Source organism: Crocodylus siamensis, chromosome 6 (genome assembly GCF_052110815.1).
Source record: "Crocodylus siamensis isolate JL-2025a chromosome 6, ASM5211081v1, whole genome shotgun sequence".
NCBI lineage: Eukaryota > Metazoa > Chordata > Crocodylia > Crocodylidae > Crocodylus > Crocodylus siamensis.
Genome location: NC_143400.1, coordinates 40,918,161 through 40,937,664, shown reverse-complemented (window position 1 = coordinate 40,937,664; position 19,504 = coordinate 40,918,161).

Genomic DNA, 19,504 nt, shown 5'->3' with positions numbered 1-19,504 from the left:
CATATAAATTTCAAGCTAATAGGACTGCAGGGTTTATATAGTTTCCTTTCCCTATAATTAAAGTTGTTAATTTTGCAAATTTTGTTAAACATCATTAGCTTGATATGAGTTAAAAATACGCAGAAAAATGGGATAATTTCTGGGTACGTTTGTCTTTATTACCATCTATATCAGCTACTCTCCTCTTGCACAAATGTAATTGTCAATCAGATCTAAGCTTCTTATTATAGCATGTTTTGGGAGGAGGTTGTGCTATAGCCCAAAATGCCTGGTGATAGCAGCAGGAACTCTGCTTGTGGACTGAGTGTAGAACCTAGCTCCTATTGGTCACAATTAATTTGTACAAATGTAATTTGTACAAAGTGTTTTGTACAAACATAATTTGTATAAAGGATCTTGAACAATCATGCCAGTATTATTTTTGCACTAATGAAAGTATATATCCCTCTCTGAATGGACATATTGGCTATATAATAGGACTGTGTGAAGCTTTGGTAGCTGATTTGATTGGGAGAAGATTCAGCCCAATTCGGGGACTGAATCTCCAAATCTGAATTGAATTGGGAGACCAAATAAAAGCTCTGACTCAATTCAAAGCATCTGAATCGATTCGGAAAAGATTTGGCCATAAACTAAACAGCCAGCTAAACAGGCACACATCCACGAGGGGCCAGCTGGGGACTGCATGCTTAGGGGCAACCAACATGGGTTCATCAGTGGCAGGTCCTGTCAGACCAACCTGGTGGCCTTTTACAATCAGATCACCAAATCATTAGATGCAGGGGTAGCAGTGGACATCGTCTTCCTGGACTTCCGGAAGGCTTTTGACACTGTCTCTCACCCTGTTCTCATTAAGAAACTGGGGGACTGCGGTGTTGACATCTGCACAGTCAAATGGGTCGCCAAGTGGCTGGAGGGCCGCACCCAGAGGGTGGTAGTGGATGGGTCCTTCTCAACCTGGAAGGATGTGGGCAGTGGGGTTCCGCAGGGCCCACACTGTTCAACATCTTCATCAGTGACTTGGACGAGGGGGTAAAAAGCACCCTGTTCAAATTTGCTGATGACACTAAGATGTGCGGGGATGTGGGCATGCTAGAAGGAAGCAACAGACTACAATCAGACCTAGACAGGTTACAAGTGTGGGCGGATGAGAATAGGATGGGATTCAACACAGACAAGTGCAAAGGAATGCACCTGGGGAGGAACAACCAGCACCATATCTACAGGCTGGGCAACTCCCCTCTTGTCAGCACGGAAGCGGAAAAGGATCTTGGAGTCATAATTGACTCCAAGATGAACATGGGCCGGCAGTGTTGGGAGGCAGTCAGGAAGGCCAACCACACCTTGTCATACATCCACAGATGCATCTCGAGCAGATCCAAGGAGGTAATTCTCCCCCTCTATGCCGCACTGGTCAGGCCGCAGTTGGAGTACTGTGTCCAGTTCTGGGCGCCACTCTTCAAGAGGGATGTGGACAGCATGGAGAGGATCCAGAGGAGGGCCACTCGCATGATCAGGGGACAGCAGGGCAGGCCCTATGAGGAGAGGCTACAGGACCTAAACCTGTTCAGCCTCCAAAAGAGAAGGCTGAGGAGGGATCCAGTGGCCTGTTATAAACTAATCAGAGGGGACCAGCAGGCACTGGGGGAGTCCCTGTTCCCCCGAGCACTGCCAGGAGTGACCAGGAATAACGGTCACAAGCTGGTGGAGAGTAGATTTAGTCTGGATATCAGGAGGCGCTACTTCACGGTCAGGGTGGCTAGGGTCTGGAACCAACTTCCAAGAGTAGTGGTGCAGGCTCCTACCTTGGGGGTTTTCAAGAAGAGATTAGATGAACACCTTGTTGGGGTTGTTTGACCCCAGTACTCTTTCCCGCCATGGCAGGGGGTTGGACTAGATGATCTGCTCAGGTCTCTTCTGACCCTAGAAACTATGAAACTGCCTCCAGCTGGTAAGTCTGTTGGGGCTGGAGAGGGGGGAGGGAGGGATTGGTGCTGGTACAAGCTGCCCAGCTGGGGTGGGGAGCGCATTACTTGGGGTGGGGGTGGGGGAATGGGGGTGCGGCGGCATTGGGAGTAGGGGTTCTACCCTGCTGTTGCTTGACCAGCTGGGGTCGGGGGGAGGGATGTGGAAGCAGCTTTCTCCAGGCAGAAGGGGGCAAGTGGCAGCATGGGAGAGCCCCCACTCCCAGCACTACTGTTCCCACATCCCATGCCCACCTTCACCTCCACACTGGCTGGAAAGTGGCGGCACGGAAGAGCCCCCGCTTCCAGGGGCTATGCCCTGCTGCTGCCCAGAACAAATTGTTTCTGCATTGCACCCCCCACCCCGTGCCGGCTGGGCAAGAGGCAGTAGGGTATAGCCCCTGTGGCTCCCCACACTTTGGCAGCAGCAGGCACAGCTGGATGAGCCATAGGAAAAGCCCCTATGGCTGCCCAGCCCAGCCCCATTACCTGCCTAGCCCAGCCTCCCACCACTTAAAAAATGAAAAGAAAAAGCCCCACATTCATTGGCTGCAGCCCCTCCCTGCTTGGCACCTGCGTGGCAGCTGCCACATGGCCCAGGTGTAGCATGGCTCAGCAGGGCACTGCACGCTGTTTCCACTGCCCCCCACTGTATGGGGGAGCTCTGCCACAAGTGCCCAAAGGCCCAGTCACTGCTGCTGCAGCTGGTGAGTGTGGGGCTTTTTTTTTAAAAAAAGCTCCGCAGTCACCAGCTGCAGGAGTGGCAACTGGAGCCTCTGGACACTTGAGGCAGCGGAGATTGCACCCCCCGCCCCGGCTGGCACCCATGCTGCAGCTGTCGCATCGTGTGGGTGCAGTGGGGCTCGGCAGGGTGCTGCATGGTCTGGCAGCTGGGGCAGCTCCAGCAGTCAGCCAGAGCCCCACAGCACTTGGCCCTAGCAGCCCCAGCTCCCGGGCAGCATGTGGTACCCTGCCAAGCTAAGCTGCACTGTGCCATGGGGCAGCTGCTGCACAGGTGCCAGGCGGGGGTGGCTATCCCTGCTGTCTCCCGCTGCCCTGTGCTGTGCGGGGGATGCTCTGTCATGAGCACCCAGAGGCTCCAATTGTCGCACCTGCAGCCAGTGAATGCGGGGCTTTTTTTTGCTTTTTTTTATTAAGTTCCAGGACTAGGCCAGCCATGGGGGCTTCTCCTGTGGCTGCCCCCACCCAGGGAGAGTCAGGCACAGCCAGAGTTGCTACAGGAGAAACTGCAGCCACCCAGCTGTGCCTGCCTCTCCCCAGCCAATCCGAATCACCGAATCTCTCTGAATCAGTGCCGAATTTTCTAAAGCTGATTCAGCCGAATCAATTCAGGACAGTGATCCAAATCTCTGAATTGAATCACTGTCTGTTGAATCAGCTGAGTCTGAATTGAATACTTCCCTGTTCTCACAGGCCTACTACATAATACTTTACCCAACCTGTATGGCCACTCGAGGTGAAATGTTGCAGTTTAAATTGCAGCGTGATGGTCCATGACCGGTTCTGTAATCCAAATGATGGAACTGTGGTGATTTATTCCAGCTGGGGATCTGGCCCACTGAGTCTTGGTGAACTTGTGTTCTATTTTTTTTAATAGGACTTGTACAAATCCATAGTTGGAGGGAAAATCAATTCTCAAGAATAATTCATTCTTGCTGTAAGCTATTTACTTATTTAAATTGCATAGTTGGGGCATGAAAATATTTACAGAAGGTTATTAAATAGTGTGAAAGTCATCAGCCTGAAGAGGACAGCCTGATATCTCTGCACTGTTTAAGTGCTGCTTATAGGTGAATTTCACTGTGCAATACTGAAAAAAAAATTTAGACCTAGTTCATATCTTGCAATTGATTTCAGTGGGATTTGGATTAAGCCTTTTATTAATACTCCAGGGATTATATTATAAAAGAAAATATTGGATATTGGCTATTCTGTAGAAACTATAAATGGACATTTTATAACAACAGGACATGAGTGCCCTTCTTTTATAAGTAATCATTGCATAGCTGAACAAACAAAGAAATACTATAAAATGGATCCTGTCTCCGATATTTTTTGATAGAGGTTCACAATTTTTTAGACGCTCCCTCGCTCTTTGTGTGTGAGTTGACACAGACTTAGATATTCATCACCAGCAAATAAAAATGTGTGGAATTGAATGGAGTTTCCAAGAAGCTGCCTCTTCAAGGTGTTGAGCCTAAGGCTGAGTTAAAAAAAATGGCTTTTTAAAATGCAGATCACAAGTTAGCTCTTAATTTTCAATCTGAGATGCTTAGATGCTTCCTGCTGTCTTATTCATTAATAAAATAAATTAACTTTAACTATCAATAAATTTAAAAAGTTTAAATCTTAATGAGGTCATGGAGATGGAAACAAATATAGAAAATGCCTGCAGCAAAGGAGCTGTACAGCAGTCTAACCGAGGAGTATTGTGCACATTCAACACATTCCATATAAGAACAACTTTTTTTTTCTTTTATGATTAAAGCAGAAGACAAAAAAACAGACCTAGGTCTAGGATTTTCCATGGGGCCCTTATTGAATTGTCATGTAGGATGCGCATATATATTAGTGCACTATGAATGTTTTTGAAGCTTTACAAAACTTGCAACTCTTTCCCACCCCCAGATATCAGCTCCTGATAAGCACCCAAAATGATTGTCCAGATTTTGTCAGGAGTTGGGCAAGATGAAATGTGATCTCATTTGAATATCTGGCCATACAGCCTGCAGTGATGGATTGCTTGGAAAATCTGGCCCTTGTTTGTGTGTGTGCATAAGAGAGAAGTGAAGTTTTCTTGTTTGAACTCATTGGATCTTACTGACTGAAAATTCTGGCTAATGGAGCTCTTCACTTTTGGCCCTGAGGGTCTAACTTGCACCAGCAGGTCTGACTGATTTCAGCTGCTGTCATCATTTATCTGTTTTACAGTCATGTAAGGTAGAGTAAAGCAGCCAAAAAATAATACCAAAAATCTTTTACAACAAATTGACAATGGAAACGCCTGTTTTCATTTTATAAATTGGATATTTGAGTGTGAAGTACTTAGCTGACTTGCCCAGTGGCTAAGTCAGGAATTATACCCAGGTCTCTGTACTCTAAATTCAATGTCTTAACCCTAAAGCCAAATTTCTGAGCCCAGTCCAACTCCAATAAAATTTGCAATGATATATGTGATGTTGTAGTCTCGCCTTTGGAGTTGGATCTTTAAGATGACAACCTGCTGGATTTCCAGTAAAAAAAAATCCCATTTGTGGCTGTTCTTGTAGATTCACCTTTTGAAGAGCAAATTCCTCTGGATGCCTTTGTAGCTTCATTATTGCTTTAAAGGCAGGAGACTAGAAGTGTGCTATCAATATGACAGGCTGGAAATGCATTGAATCAGCTCTTCGCCCAGTTTAGAGATGACAGTCTCTAAATACCTTCTGTCATTGCTTCAATCCCTTGTGTGTCTATAAAACAAATATCCCCAGAGTGCAGCTGATATTTAAATATTGCTACTGCAAAAGGGGCAAAATGAACATGTACTTGGTGTGCCACAGGTATATACACAATGTGCTCTTGGAGAGGTGATTGAAAAAGAGATGGAGAAAAACCCTTCTAAGATGAGCTTGTTTCCGAAGTGAAGTGGCTGTTGATGTGCAGCCTTCTGCTGTAGGATGAGGTGCTGTTTCCAAGAATACCAGACATCTATAAATGTAATAAAAGATAAATACCCAAACCATATTTGCTCAGAGCTGCCACCTTGCCCCAGTCCTGTCCAACCACCCCAAGTTAGAGGAGGTCTGGCTGCTCTATCTGCTACTACTGCTGATATTTATGTCTCTGGGTATTACTGTTCCAAAAAAGTAGGCCCTCTGAGGACCACAGTTGTTAGTCTCTTGAGTGGTACCTCATGCAGACCACCTTAGAGTCTGATATGAGGAAAACCTCACCCATGCAAGGGGCTGCTCCAACAGAACAGTTTTATGGATAGGAAAGTGAGAAGAATGGGGCCATGCATGTGGTTTAGTATTGGCTCTGAATTCTACATCTAACTCTTCTGTGGACTCGCAAGAAGTTTAACATCTCCCTGTTTCTCAGTTTACTTGTGGTCTGATGATGTAACCTTTATTCAGGGCTTGGCCAAACAACAATTACCGCATTTGAAAAAAAATTGGGAGCATGGGGAGGTCTTAGTAATCAGTTGTAACCATTTTGCTAGTCCATTTCTATCCTTAAATAAGATAAGTTAAATGTCAATCACCCATCTCTGGAAAAAATGGCAGTAAAGCTTTGCAGCTTAGCTTTTGCTTGCCTTGAGATGGAGAGGACAGATGAAGTGGTCTGAGGTGAATCCAACTAATTCACATACCCTTTATACGTCCTTTCCAAATTGTATGATTTTTGTCCTCATATTGAGGAAGCTTTTCCTTACACCAGTAGCCTCTCTCCAGCTACTTTCTTGGATCAGACAGTGCTTCTGAATTCAAAATTTGGTGACCATTTCATGGTGAAGGCTGTACATCTGTTAAAAGGGTATACAGCTCAACTAGGAGTAAAAGAGAGCCAGCAGTGACTCAGTCTTTTCTATTTATTCAATCCCAAGAGCACCATGTAAATTGGAGCACAGCTATGAGGAACTGAACATATGTCATTTGTTAGTGTGTTCAGTGATGATGATTAAAGAATCTGAGATGGCTGAGTCAGGAAGGCTGAACTAGTCTATGAAGTGCAGAGGGGAGAGCTGGATAAATTAGGGGCAGTCAGGTCAGTACCTGCAGGCTACAGTGACAAGATTATTATGATTATTATGCTGGCAATGAAAGAGATGAAAGAATCATACTCACAGGTTCTGCTACATTTGCAAAAAGCCTGTTTGGGATGTGTCAGATGGACCCTAAATGGACCCATCTGTTTATCTGAATGCACCCTAGTCCTTGAGGATGTTTCAATTTGAATGCTGTGATACCAGCTCCTGTGCCATTCTACTGGACGACAGCAGTCCAGGGTAAGTGTCTCGGTGAAAAATTATGGAGAGCTTGTTATTCAGCTGCTCACTGGGAAGTGGAGGAGAAAGTAAGGAAGTTTCCCACATTTGTTTAATGAGTGTTGTGATCTTGTAGTCTCCTGTCTCTCTCTCCGGTGTATCTCGCATGGGGATTCCTCTTGAGCTGTTATTCTCAGGGATGAACAGCTTGGTTATTGGAACAACTTTGGGTCAGTTCACTTTGGGTTTCATGCCATGTCTTTGATGATGATTGCCTTCAGATTGGCAGGACGATGTTTGGTCCCACCTCCCCTTGGCATCTCCCCTCAGCCGTTCCTACTGTTCCGTCTTTGTGGGGCTCTGCCTCCCCTACACCCCACCTAACGCCAACACAATGTCATCATCTGTGTTGCTGAGGCTGATGTCCTGTGCCACCTTGGTGCTCGGGTTCCTGGAATACTAGTTAGAGGGGATCAGCAGGCACTGGGGAAGTCCCTGTTCCCCCGAGCACTGCCAGGAGTGACCAGGAATTATGGTCACAAACTGGCAGAGGGTAGCTTTAGGCTAGATATCAGAAGGCGTGACTTCACAGTCAGGGTGGCTAGGATCTGAAACCAAATTCCAAGAGACGTGGTGTTCGCTCCTACCCTGGGGTTTTTAAGAGGAGGCCAGATGTACATCTTGCTGGGGTCGTTTGACCCCAGTACTCTTTCCTGCCATGGCAGGGGGTTGGACTAGATGATCTACTCAGGTTCCTTCTGACCCTAGAAACTATGAAACTATGAATATGTTGGCTGCTGGGTATGGGTGATGTTACTATCTCAAGCATTTCCCCCGGCCCTCCTCCTTTCCAATTATACGTTGTCCAGCTGTTCATCCCCTGACGCGTCGCCTCTGCCCTGGGCTTGGTACTTGCCATCCGTCAGTCTCATCTGTATCCTGGCTCTGCTGAGTCCTGCCGAGCTCCAGTCTCTGCTGCCGACTTCCTCAGTCCATGTCATCCCTGTAAACAGATCTCGGGCCCTCTCTAGCCCTGCACTCTCATGGAGAGCCCTTCCTGGGGTAACCACCAGGTCCTGTTACTGGGACTGCTTGTGTTCTCTGGCCCCTCTGGGCCAGCTGGGGATATCACTTCTGGCCCCCACTGCTTGTCTTCCACTGGGCCTTTTATCTTGGACCTGGGGTTCTGGCCGTCTAATTGGTCCCGGCACGCTGTTATAAAGCATGCCCACACCAATGGGGGTACCAATCCCAGCTCCTTTGGGCTCAGCCATTTTTTTCTCCTTTTGTATTTTCTCCCAGCATCTCCACCTGCCACGGTTTCACTTTCGCCACTTTCATCTTCTGGCGCAGTGTCCCACCACTTCTGCTCCTTATCAGGTAAGTTTTTTCCACAGATCTCTAAGTAGATTGGACTTAATACCAAATACATTTGGCTGGCTCTGTGTATGAAGATAGGCTGTGTCCTAGAAATGGGTACAGCAAAGTACTCCCTTCCCATGATACCCGGTGAGTAGGCTGCTTTGTGATTGTTACATGAACGTAAAGCAATTTAGCAGGCAGGAAAAGTTGTAAGAAAGTTATCCTTACTGTGTGCGCCAAGGCCAGTGTTCTGTTCTTAGAGACATGTTTACTTTCAGGCAGCCTGGCCTATAATCTTGAACCCTATTCAGTCTCTCTTGAAGCCTGACACTTGATCCAGTTTTGCTCACCTACAGTGCAACCTCCCAACACACATCATGGAAAATGCAGTTGCCTATCTCTTTTCAACAGTCTTTGCTAATCAGTGATCAGTTCTACAAGCTTTACTTGAAACAAGTAGCAATGTGCAAGTAATTCTTAAACTGAGCATCTGGTTCCAGAGACTTAACCTGAGAATTTGCTAAATTATTGGTAGGGCTAAAGTGGTGATGTTGCTGTGATGGTCCAGGAAATGTGTGAGAGGCAAGAATTCTTGTAGTTGATATGTCTTATTGTTCCAACTGCACAGATGGGATGGGATAGACAAAGATAGGCTTTTGGGTGTCTACATTATTAAGCAATTAGGAAGAACATAGATGCATTCCTTAGATGCAGGGGTAGCAGTGGACATAGTCTTCCTGGACTTCCGGAAGGCCTTCGACACTGTCTCTCACCCCGTTATCATTAAAAAACTGGGGAACTGTGGTGTCAACACCTGCACAGTCAAATGGGTCGCCAACTGGCTGGAGGGCCGCACCCAGAGAGTGGTGGTGGATGGGTCTATTTCGACCTGGAGGGAGGTGCGCAGTGGGGTCCCCCAGGGCTCCATCCTCGGGCCAGCACTGTTCAACATCTTCATCAGTGACTTGGACAAGGGGGTAAAAAGTACCCTGTTCAAATATGCTGATGACACTAAGATGTTACGGGATGTGGGCATGCTAGAAGGAAGGAATATGCTACAATCAGACCTAACCAGGTTACAGGGGTGGGCAAACGAGAATAGGATGGGATTCAACACTGACAAGTGCAAGGTGCTGCACCTGGGGAGGAAGAACCAGCACCATACCTACAGGCTGGGGAACTCCCTTCTCGTCAGTGCAGAGGCAGAAAAGGATCTTGTGGACATCACTGATCCAAAGATGAACATGGGCCTGCAGTATGGGGGTGCAGTCAGGAAGGCCAACCACACCTTGCCATGCATCCACAGATGCATCTCAAGCAGATACAAGGAGGTGATACTCCGTTTCTATGCAGCAGTGGTCAGGCCGCAACTGGTGTACTGCATCCAGTTCTGGGCACCACACTTCAAGAGGGATGCGGACAACATGGAGAGGGTCCAGAGGAGGCCACTCACATGGTCAGAGGGCAGCAGGGCAGACCCTATGAGGAGAGGCTACAGGACCTGAACCTGTTCAGCCTCCAAAAGAGAAGGCTGGGGGGGGATCTAGTGGCCTGTTACAAACTAGTCAGGGGGGGATCAGCAGACACTGGGGAAGTCCCTGTTCCCCCGAGCACCGCCAGGAGTGACCAGAAATAATGGTCACAAGCTGGCAGAGGGTAGGTTTAGGCTAGATATCAGGAGGTGCGACTTCACGGTCAGGGCAGCTAGGATCTGGACCCAATTTCCAAGAGAAGTGGTGCTGGCTCCTACCCTGGGGGTCTTTAAGAGGAGGCTGGATGAACACCTTGCTGGGGTCCTTTGACCCCCGTACTCTTTCCTGCCATGGATCTGATTTGATGATCTGCTCAGGTCCCTTCTGACCCTACTAACTATTAAACTATGAAACACAAAGGGCTTGGCTGTGATGGAGTTTTTCACCTCCAGTTAAAGACTGACAGCTACTTCAATGCTATAGTGGACATACTCCACAGAGTTGTTTCAGGCTATTTAGGGCTGTGCAAAACAGCACCATTTCATTTCAACTTCCATTTCACCATTTCAAAGGGACAGTGTGTTGCTTTGCTGTTTTGAAGCACTGTTCTGTTTCATTTTGTCGAAACTGTTTCACTGTTTCAGCACTATTTTGACACATTTCAATATTTCACCTATAGGCTTAATCACAAAAATGCTTATAACTTTGTCATTTATTTCCTGATTCAAATGAAAACATCAGGAATGGTAGCCCCTGTTGAAACCACAAAGTCTGTCAAGTTTCAAGGAGATAGGTGCAGGGGTTTCTGAGAAACTGTACCTCAAACAGTTCAGAGCAAAACTTGTGTCACTTGTAAGTGTAAAGGCATGGGGGAGGGGAGCGTGAAAACAGGCATGGTAGCACCTTTTGAAGCTCCTCAAGGTGCTGACAAGCAAAATTCATGTCATGTGCGTGTTAAGGCACAGCAGGGTGAAAACAGCAGGCATGATGGCCCCTGCTGAGGCCATGAAGCTTGCCAGGTTTTAAGGAGATAGGTGCAGGGGTTTCTGGAAAGCTGCACTTTGTTGAAGAGTAGTGTCCCTAGAGATGGCCGTGGTGCCCCTAGGTCCTTGTGAACATGCCAGCTCTGCCCTGTGGGTGCCTTCTTGCCTGCCATCGCATCTTCTTGGAAAAGTAATAGATAGGGAGGCTGCCCTTGAGCTTCATCTCAGTCATGGTGCTAAGCGACCCCACTAAACTTGGACCCCTTGTTGGGACCCGCTCTAAGTATGTGCCTCAAGGGGACACCCTAAGCCTTATGGGCTAGATGCGTGGTTCCAACTACCCCGTACCACACCCCATGCCTTGCAGATAGTATATCAATATCGTCCTTGTAATAAGGTCTCAGTCTCACTCGATCTTCTATTGTCACTGGGGTCTCTCCATAGTTTCATAGTTTCAAGTGTCGGAAGGGACCTGAGCAGATCATCTAGTCCGACCCCCCTGCCATGGCAGGAAAGAGTACTGGGGTCAAACAACCCCAGCAAGGTGTTCATCTAACCTCCTCTTAAATACCCCCAGGGTAGGAGCCTGCATCACTTCTCTTGGAAGTTGGTTCCAGACCCTAGCCGCCCTGACCGTGAAGTAGCGCCTCCTGATATCTAACCTAAACCTACCCTCTGCCAGCTTGTGACTGTTATTCCTGGTCACTCCTGGCGGTGCTCGGGGGAAAAGTGACTCCCCCAGTGCCTGCTGATCCCCCCTGACTAGTTTATAACAGGCCACAAGATCCTCCCTCAGCCTTCTCTTGTGGAGGCTGAACAGGTTCAGGTCCCGTAGCCTCTCCTCGTAGGGCCTGCCCTGCTGTCCCTGATCATGCGAGTGGCCCTCCTCTGGACCCTCTCCATGCTGTCGACGTCCCTCTTGAAGTGCGGCACCCAGAACTGGACGCAGTACTCCAACTGCGGCCTGACCAGTGCCGCATAGACGGGGAGGATCACCTCTTTGGACCTGCTCGAGATGCATCTGTGGATGCATGACAAGGTGCGGTTGGCCTTCCTAACTGCCTCCCCACACTGCCGGCCCATGTTAATCTTGGAGTCAATTATGACTCCAAGATCCTTTTCCTCCTCCATGCTGAGAAGAGGGGAGTTCCCTAACCTGTAGGTATGGTGCCGGTTGTTCCTCCCCAGGTGCATCACCTTGCACTTGTCTGTGTTGAATCCCATCCTACTCTCATCCGCCCACCCTTGTAACCTGTCTAGGTCTGATTGTAGCCTGTTGCTTCCTTCTAGTGTGCCCATGGCCCCCAACATCTTAGTGTCATCAGCAAATTTGAACAGGGTGCTTTTTACCCCCTTGTCCAAATCACTGATGAAGATGTTGAACAGTGCTGGCCCGAGGACCGAGCCCTGGGGGACCCCACTGCCCACGTCCTTCCAGGTTGAGAAGGACCCATCCACTACCACCCTCTGGGTGCGGCCCTCCAGCTGCTTGGCGACCCATTTGACTGTGTGCGTGTCTACACCACAGCCCCCCAGTTTCTTAATGAGAATGGGGTGAGAGACAGTGTCAAAAGCCTTCCAGAAGTCCAGGAAGACGATGTCCACTGCTACCCCTGCATCTAGTGATCTGGTGATCTGATTGTAAAAGGCCACCAGGTTGGTCTGACAGGACCTGCCACTGATGAACCCGTGCCGGTTGCCCCTAAGCATGCAGTCCCCTGCTGGCCCCTCATGGATGTGTGCCAGAATAATTTTCTTGAACAGCTTGCCTAGGATCGAGGTGAGACTAACTGGCCTATAGTTTCTCTCCGCCTATGTCACTGTGCCCTCACTGGTGCTGGGGCCTCTACATGACATAGTAGTGTGCCCCAATGAGGCCTCCTCCTCTCCTACCACCTCAGTCCAGTCCACCACTATAAATAACAACAAGTAAGTAGCACAGTAGCACTAGCATCTCAGGCAGCCAAACTGTCACAGAGCCCTTCTTTCCTTTCCTGCAGGAGCTTCTTCTCCAGCAGCTGCCAGAGAACTCTCCCTGCCAGCCCCAGCCCTGGGACTTAGATGTGCCCAGGACCCTGCCTCCTTCTGGTCAGGTGCTAGGGGTGTAGGTTGTAGCTGTGTTGGTCTAAGGACGTGGCACTGGCAGACAAGGTTTTTTGGTCAATCTCATATCTTTTAGTAAACCAACTGAATAGTTGGAAAATATATCTTAGCAAGCTTTTAGGTTGAAAACCCTTCATCAGGCTGAGGAAGTACCTGCAGTTTGTGTGTATACTCTTCCTGGATGGAAGGAATAGTAAAGGAGGCAGAGGCTGGCATGGAATGCAGGCAAAAAATCCAGTCAGTGAAAATGGAAATGGAGGCATCAGGAGGTGAGGGGCAGGCTGGGGTAGGGGGGAAGGGGTATGTATCAGGTAAATGGAGAGGTCCCTGGGGAGTCAGATGTCCGGCAGGTTGCAGTGTGTCAGAATTCCACTGTCTATACTGAGTCCATGAGTTTCTGCACCTAGGAGGTTGATGCAGTAAACTTCATAGGCTCATCTGGAAACAACTCCTGTTCTTAATTTTTATTGAGGTTTGCCTCATCAGTCAATAAATATTAAGAACAGGTAGTGTTTCCAAATGAAGACAAGGCCATTATGTTTTAGGACTCCTGACACCATTGCTATCCAACAGGACCTGAGAGAAATTTAAGAAAAGAAACTTGGAATGGCCTATAAAAAATGTGGATGATGGTGGTGGTAATGGTCAGAGATTTTTGTTGGCTTGTTAAATCTGGCCTTGAATTTACACAAGATCACAGCATTATTTCTTGCACGGATTTCTGTGTCCTTGTATCCTGTAAACACAGAGATAACACTAAATTGAAATTTTAACACTTGAATAGCTATGTGAGTTTACATAAGGCTGTAATGTAAATTCCCAAGATACCTTATTAAGAATGCACCAGTTGCCTATTTACATCGTGGAATAGGCATTTCCAGGGAAGAAACCCTCTTGGTCTGATATTAGTGAAGAATTCTCAGTTACAGGGTAGCTTCACGGATTTCAAGGCCCAAAAGGATCATTTAATCTGATATAGTGTATATTACTTTACATTTCATGAAACCCCTTGTATTTAGCTGAACAAGTTGTATTTGATTAAAGCATATTTTCCAACAGGTCTCTGGTCTTGAGTCAAAGAAAATTCAAGAAAGGGAAACTCTACCCTGTCCATCAGTAATTTGTACCAATGGTTAATCACCCCATTTGAGTTGTCTTTTGAATGTGATTTTCCTGGCTTGAACTTCTAGCTATTTGTTCTTGCTATGCTAGGGTAAATGACCCTTTGGTGCATAGTAGTGTCTCCACATGAAGGTATTTATACATACTTACTGGCATTTTCAAACTGTTGGCAGGTTTTCTCAAAACTTATAAACAGGGAGTTACCAGTAATGCCTAGCTTCTTTTGTAAAACAATTTGGAATTTACTGATGCAAGCGCCATTTATAGCGCCAAGATGTCCATGGAACAAGTAGGATTCTCAAAATCACTGCTGAACTAGAAAAGTGCACACACACCCTCCCTCACCCCTCACCAATACTTTATATAAAATACCAAAAAGATGAGGGGAGGCTGTGTGTCTGATTGTAGTTAGTGGTTATAAGGAATAACGTGAAGTTTTACTGATGGATAACACCGTGTATGAACTATGGCACAAAGCAAAATAAAAGTTCACTCATATAACATGGTTGGGAAAGCTATCTCAGCCAATAGCCTGCAATGTATATCAGGAGAGCTTGACATTTATATGACTAATTCACTGCAGCATTCCCAACTGCAGCATTCCCAACAGCTTTATAGAAAATATGGCAACAAACAGGACAACAAAATGTACCATTCAAACCCTAATTCAAGGAATAAAGGGCATATGAGAACATCCCCCAGTTGTCAGCTGCTTGCCTAATTCTTTTCTTGGTACACAAGCATTTCTCAGTTTTTGACATGGGAAAGTGATGAAAAACTCCCTCTGTTCAAATTCTTCTAAAACCTAGATGACAAGTAGTTGGTGAATAGAGGCCTAAACTGCAAAAGGTCCTGTTCCACATAGAATTCTTTAAGTGATCATTAAGTTGAATAAAGAACACTTGTACCTGATTATTAAAAATTATAGTGGAGAGAAGATGATATCAAATAAGAGAAATTAACAATGCAAAACATTTTAAAGCCTATTATTACTACTACTTAGTCTAGTTAGAAATGGAAAATAAGCACTTTTCCCCCTCTGTCATACTCCTTAAATATGGAAGTAAAAATAGAGATTACAAAGCCTAATGAAATACTAGCAGAAAGGATCTCAAAGGGGCCCTGTCAAGGCAGAAAATGTGATGATGAATTTTCAGTGAGAATGCCAAAAAATAGGCTCCTAAGCCTATATTTAGGTTCTTGTCTTTTCTTCCCATTGTTAATGCTCAATGCATCTGGAAATCAAGCGAGCTTTCTGCAGGAGCAAAGCTTTAAGCAACCCTCTTTCATAGTGTCAGCCACATAGTCAGCATTGCTACCTTCAACTATTCAAATGTCATGAGTTCATTTAAAAAAAAATTGCTGCCCAGTTTTTATTCATTTTTTTCCATTCCTTCCTGCCCGCCCCCCCACCCCCCAGCTACTATAGAGTCTAGCAACTTTAAGAAAAAGGGGATTGGGATTCTTGTATAACTGCATGACCCCATAAACTGGGGTTTGGAAAATAAGACTAGAGATTGAGGCAGGGGGGAGGGGGCAATCAGAAAAGTTGCTAGTAGTGCAGCTTTTTTTAAAAAATCCAGTAACATTTTACCGATTGAATCATCTGAATCTAGTTTTTTTGTCACAACTTATTTTGTTTATGACTTGCCATTCAGTCAGTGGAACTAGATAGATCAATTTTACTTACTCTTTGTGTTCAGTTTCCCTTTTTGATTCTTATACATCAGCACAAAACAGCAATTCTTTGGTTTCATATAATAACAAATATTTTTTTCCTGCTGGATTACTGCTGAAGCACAAGTCTGGGAACTAAGTGATGTGAGTTGTATCCTGGTATGTGCCACAGCAGGTTTAAATAAAACAATAGATTCAGCAAAGTGCATCACTGAAAGAAAGCATGAACTGTGGCTTGCTGAAACTGGCTCTTTGCTCCTGAATTAAGTGGCATTCTGTCATTAGATACAACTCTGACTTGGACCTGAACAATGATGATGTTAGGGTATTCAGAGGATGACTTTACTCAATTTTTTTAAAGTGAAACATTCTTTTTTTCTGCTTTTAGTTCCTGGATGCGTTTCATTTCAATGAAACCTGAAGGACAGATGCAACTTGCAGGGCGAACATGTCCTTCATTTTCTTTAATCTGGTGATTTGTTAAAAGGCCAGGAAAAAGATGGGGAAGGGAGTGCCCTTTTCAAGAGAAGTCACTTTTTTTTATTAAAGTCTTTACAGTTCATAAGCAATTGCTTTGGCCTGCTCTGGGGATTACCTGAGGAATTGTTGTAACCAGTCAACACACACAAGGTCTTGACTTCCACTTGTATTTCTTGTGTCTTGTTTTAAAGTGCTTTGCTTTGCACATTTATACTTTATATTAACAAGGAATTGGGGAGAGAGACTCTTCTAGCAACTCCAGCATCCCTCTGTACCTCGGATGTGGAAATTCCTGTTTCCTAATTTGAAGTCTCCTGACAACTCATTATTAATGCTAGGAGATCATAACTAATTTTTTCATCTCTATTCTCTTCACTCTGATCATTCAGGAACATAGCAGGGAAGAGTCTGGCTTCAGGAGCAAGCAGCAGAGAGAACAACTTTAGTTGGACTGTTTGTTTTCAGGAAACCAGGTGCTTCTTCTTGGGACATGACCCCTCAAAAGCTAAGAAGTTTGGAGACTAGACCCTTGGACAAGTTGATCTCCTAGACTGTACTGTGGGTTTGCACAAGAAGGCAATTTAGCCTTTTGTGAGTTTTAGTTCTTTACTCCTTGCTGCTGCTTAGATGAGTTGCCTCTTTTATTTTATTCAAGTAACTCAAGGATAAAAGAAAGGCACAGCTGACACAGCTTGTACCATTAGAGTTCAAACCGTTGTCTGGCTCAGCCACTGCCATAGATTCAGATTATTCTCTGTTTTTCTAATGGAATATAAGCTCCTCATTTCACCTTCTTACCAGCCAGTTTAGAGACTATGCACTGCAAGAAATCATAGTGACATCATGATTGAAACCCCACAGACTTTCAACTGGAAGTTGAGGTTGATAGGAATGGATCTGCAAATCAAATTAATCATCTGAAATTTAATTACCTCTAATTGAAGTGACCTATAATTCAGTTTTACCTGAGTGGAGCATCCATAATAGATTTTTTCTTTTAACCTTCCAGTTTCCTTTTTCTTATAAATGATGTTAGTACTAGTCCCTTCGCTGTGGAATTTGAGGGGAGGAGGGAAAGAAGGAAGAGGAGGGAAAATGCTTGTTCCACTTGTAGCGTATATTGAATGCAGCACCTTTCTAACTTTTACTTACAGTGAAGGACTGGTTAACTCACTGTTTAATATACTGGTATTATTGCCAGTGGAGTCAGTATGGGTATTTGTGGAATAAATTGCTCCTTATTGTGAAAAACAGTTTGCAAGTCCACCTCTAGGTAAGACATGCTGGATGCATCTACATGAGACATTTACTATGTTGACTAGTTAGCTCCGCAGTAAATGTCACACATCTACATGCGTGCCCCTATTAGGCTGGAGTAAGCTAATTAACTCCACAGCAGGATCGTACTTGTAAATTTAAGTACTGTTCTGCTGTGGAGATGCCCTGGCTGACTGGAGCATGAGGGTGCTTCAGTGCAGGGGCTGCCTATCAGCTAGCCCCACAATGAAGTACCCTCATGCTCCAGCGGACTCCTCCACACCATGTTAAGCCAGGAGAACAGCCCTGGGCCTGCAGGCTGGCCCCCAGTGCCCCCTGCCTGCCAGGGTTGGTCCAATCTGAATCAACACAGTACAGTCCTGGGCAGATGTTCAAACAGCATGCCTGGGAGCAATAAACTCCAAAGCAATAAACTCTGAAGCAATAAACTCAGGAGTTTATTGCGTCACATTAATTGCATGTGTACATGTACCCAATCAGTAGGACTTTTCAGGCAGCTACTTACTACTTCACAGAAGGGAAGGGAGGCACCATTTCTGTATGAGCTATTTGGTAAGTTCAAAAGCCTTGCTGCTTTTCTGTTCTAGGAAATAAGGAAACATCTTAGTCCTGTGAGATCATCATGCATGTGCTTTGACTGGCAGCACTAGCTAGAAAAGGGCTTTGCCTCCAACCTGCCAGTAGCATAAGTGAACTGCAATGGAGAGGGAAAGCCTGACAAGGGTTATTTCTCCTGGCACGGCTTACCTTCCTCCTTGGAGACAGCAGGGGCTGTATTGAGATTGTCAGGACAAAACCAGCTATGACAACCAGTGCTAATTATCATATTTATTACTGTGGTCCCTAAAGCCCCAGACTATAATCATGATCTTATTGGGCTAGGCATTTATATATACATAGTTTGATACAAGTCCCTGCCTTGAAGAATTTACCTTCTAGATAGGCAAGAAGGAAAAAAATCATTGTGGCCTCCCCATATTTTACATATAGGAAACTGGAGCTCAGATTGCTCATAAACACCTACATAATCTCATTGTATTTTCTACAGTGATCCAGGCCCATAGCCTTTAGGTCTCTGGCTTTCACTGACACTTGAGCTTCTAAGTGCCAAATTCAGTTGTAACAGTACTTAGATTTCTGAATCAGCGCATACTTCTGGAAAGAAGTTCATCATGAGACTTGCCCAAGGTGCCAAATCTGTGACAGACCTAGGAGTAGAAGATGTTACTTCTGAGCCCCTGCTCATTACTTAAACATAAGTCCCAGCCTCTTTCCCTACCTTGCCATCTTCACCTTTTCAGGAGGGCCTATCACTGTGGTTTCCAGTTTTTCTCCTGGTCTCCCAGCTCAGTATTTTTTTACCTTGAATAAAGCATTTCAAGGAAGGCTGTGAATTCCCCTGTCCCTTCCAGTGAGTGAGCAAGCTCATCAATCTCATATGGTAAGTGTGTGCATTACAGCAAGCACTAAAGTAAATCCTGTGGTCAACAGCTTCCATCTGTTGCTTTACACTGTTACTTTAATTTCACCTCCAAAATATATATAAACTTTGTTAGCTTTACATGCAGTGCCACAGCAGACGGATGGCAGCCTTGAAAGGATCTACATTGTACCTGTCACAACGAAAGAAGTGATTACTATTAAACGTTTTGCTTTGCAATCACATTGGCATGTCATTAATTGTTGTTGTAAATGTTTTGCCGTTCTTGGCAAGAAAGCTCTTGGTCTTTGAGTGTGCAGCAGCCTTTAAATTACTTGATACTGTAAAATATTTGTGTTGTTCTTCTGGTTGGTCTTCATTTTGAAGACCAAAAGTACCTATTTAATAGGATAACACAAAAATGATAGGTCTTTTCATATTCTTTTACAAAACATTAGTGCTGTTTGCATCTCATTAAGGGCCAAAAGTTTCCAGGTTTATTTTTCGTTCAAGTAAAAGGAAAAAACAAACAACTTGGGTTTTTTGTCTGAACAGCAATGAACCTATGGAATTAGGCTGAAAACAGTACTGAGTGGGTGCCTATGTCTTTCATTTGTCTTCTATGCAAGAGTGAATTTTACATTTACACTGTG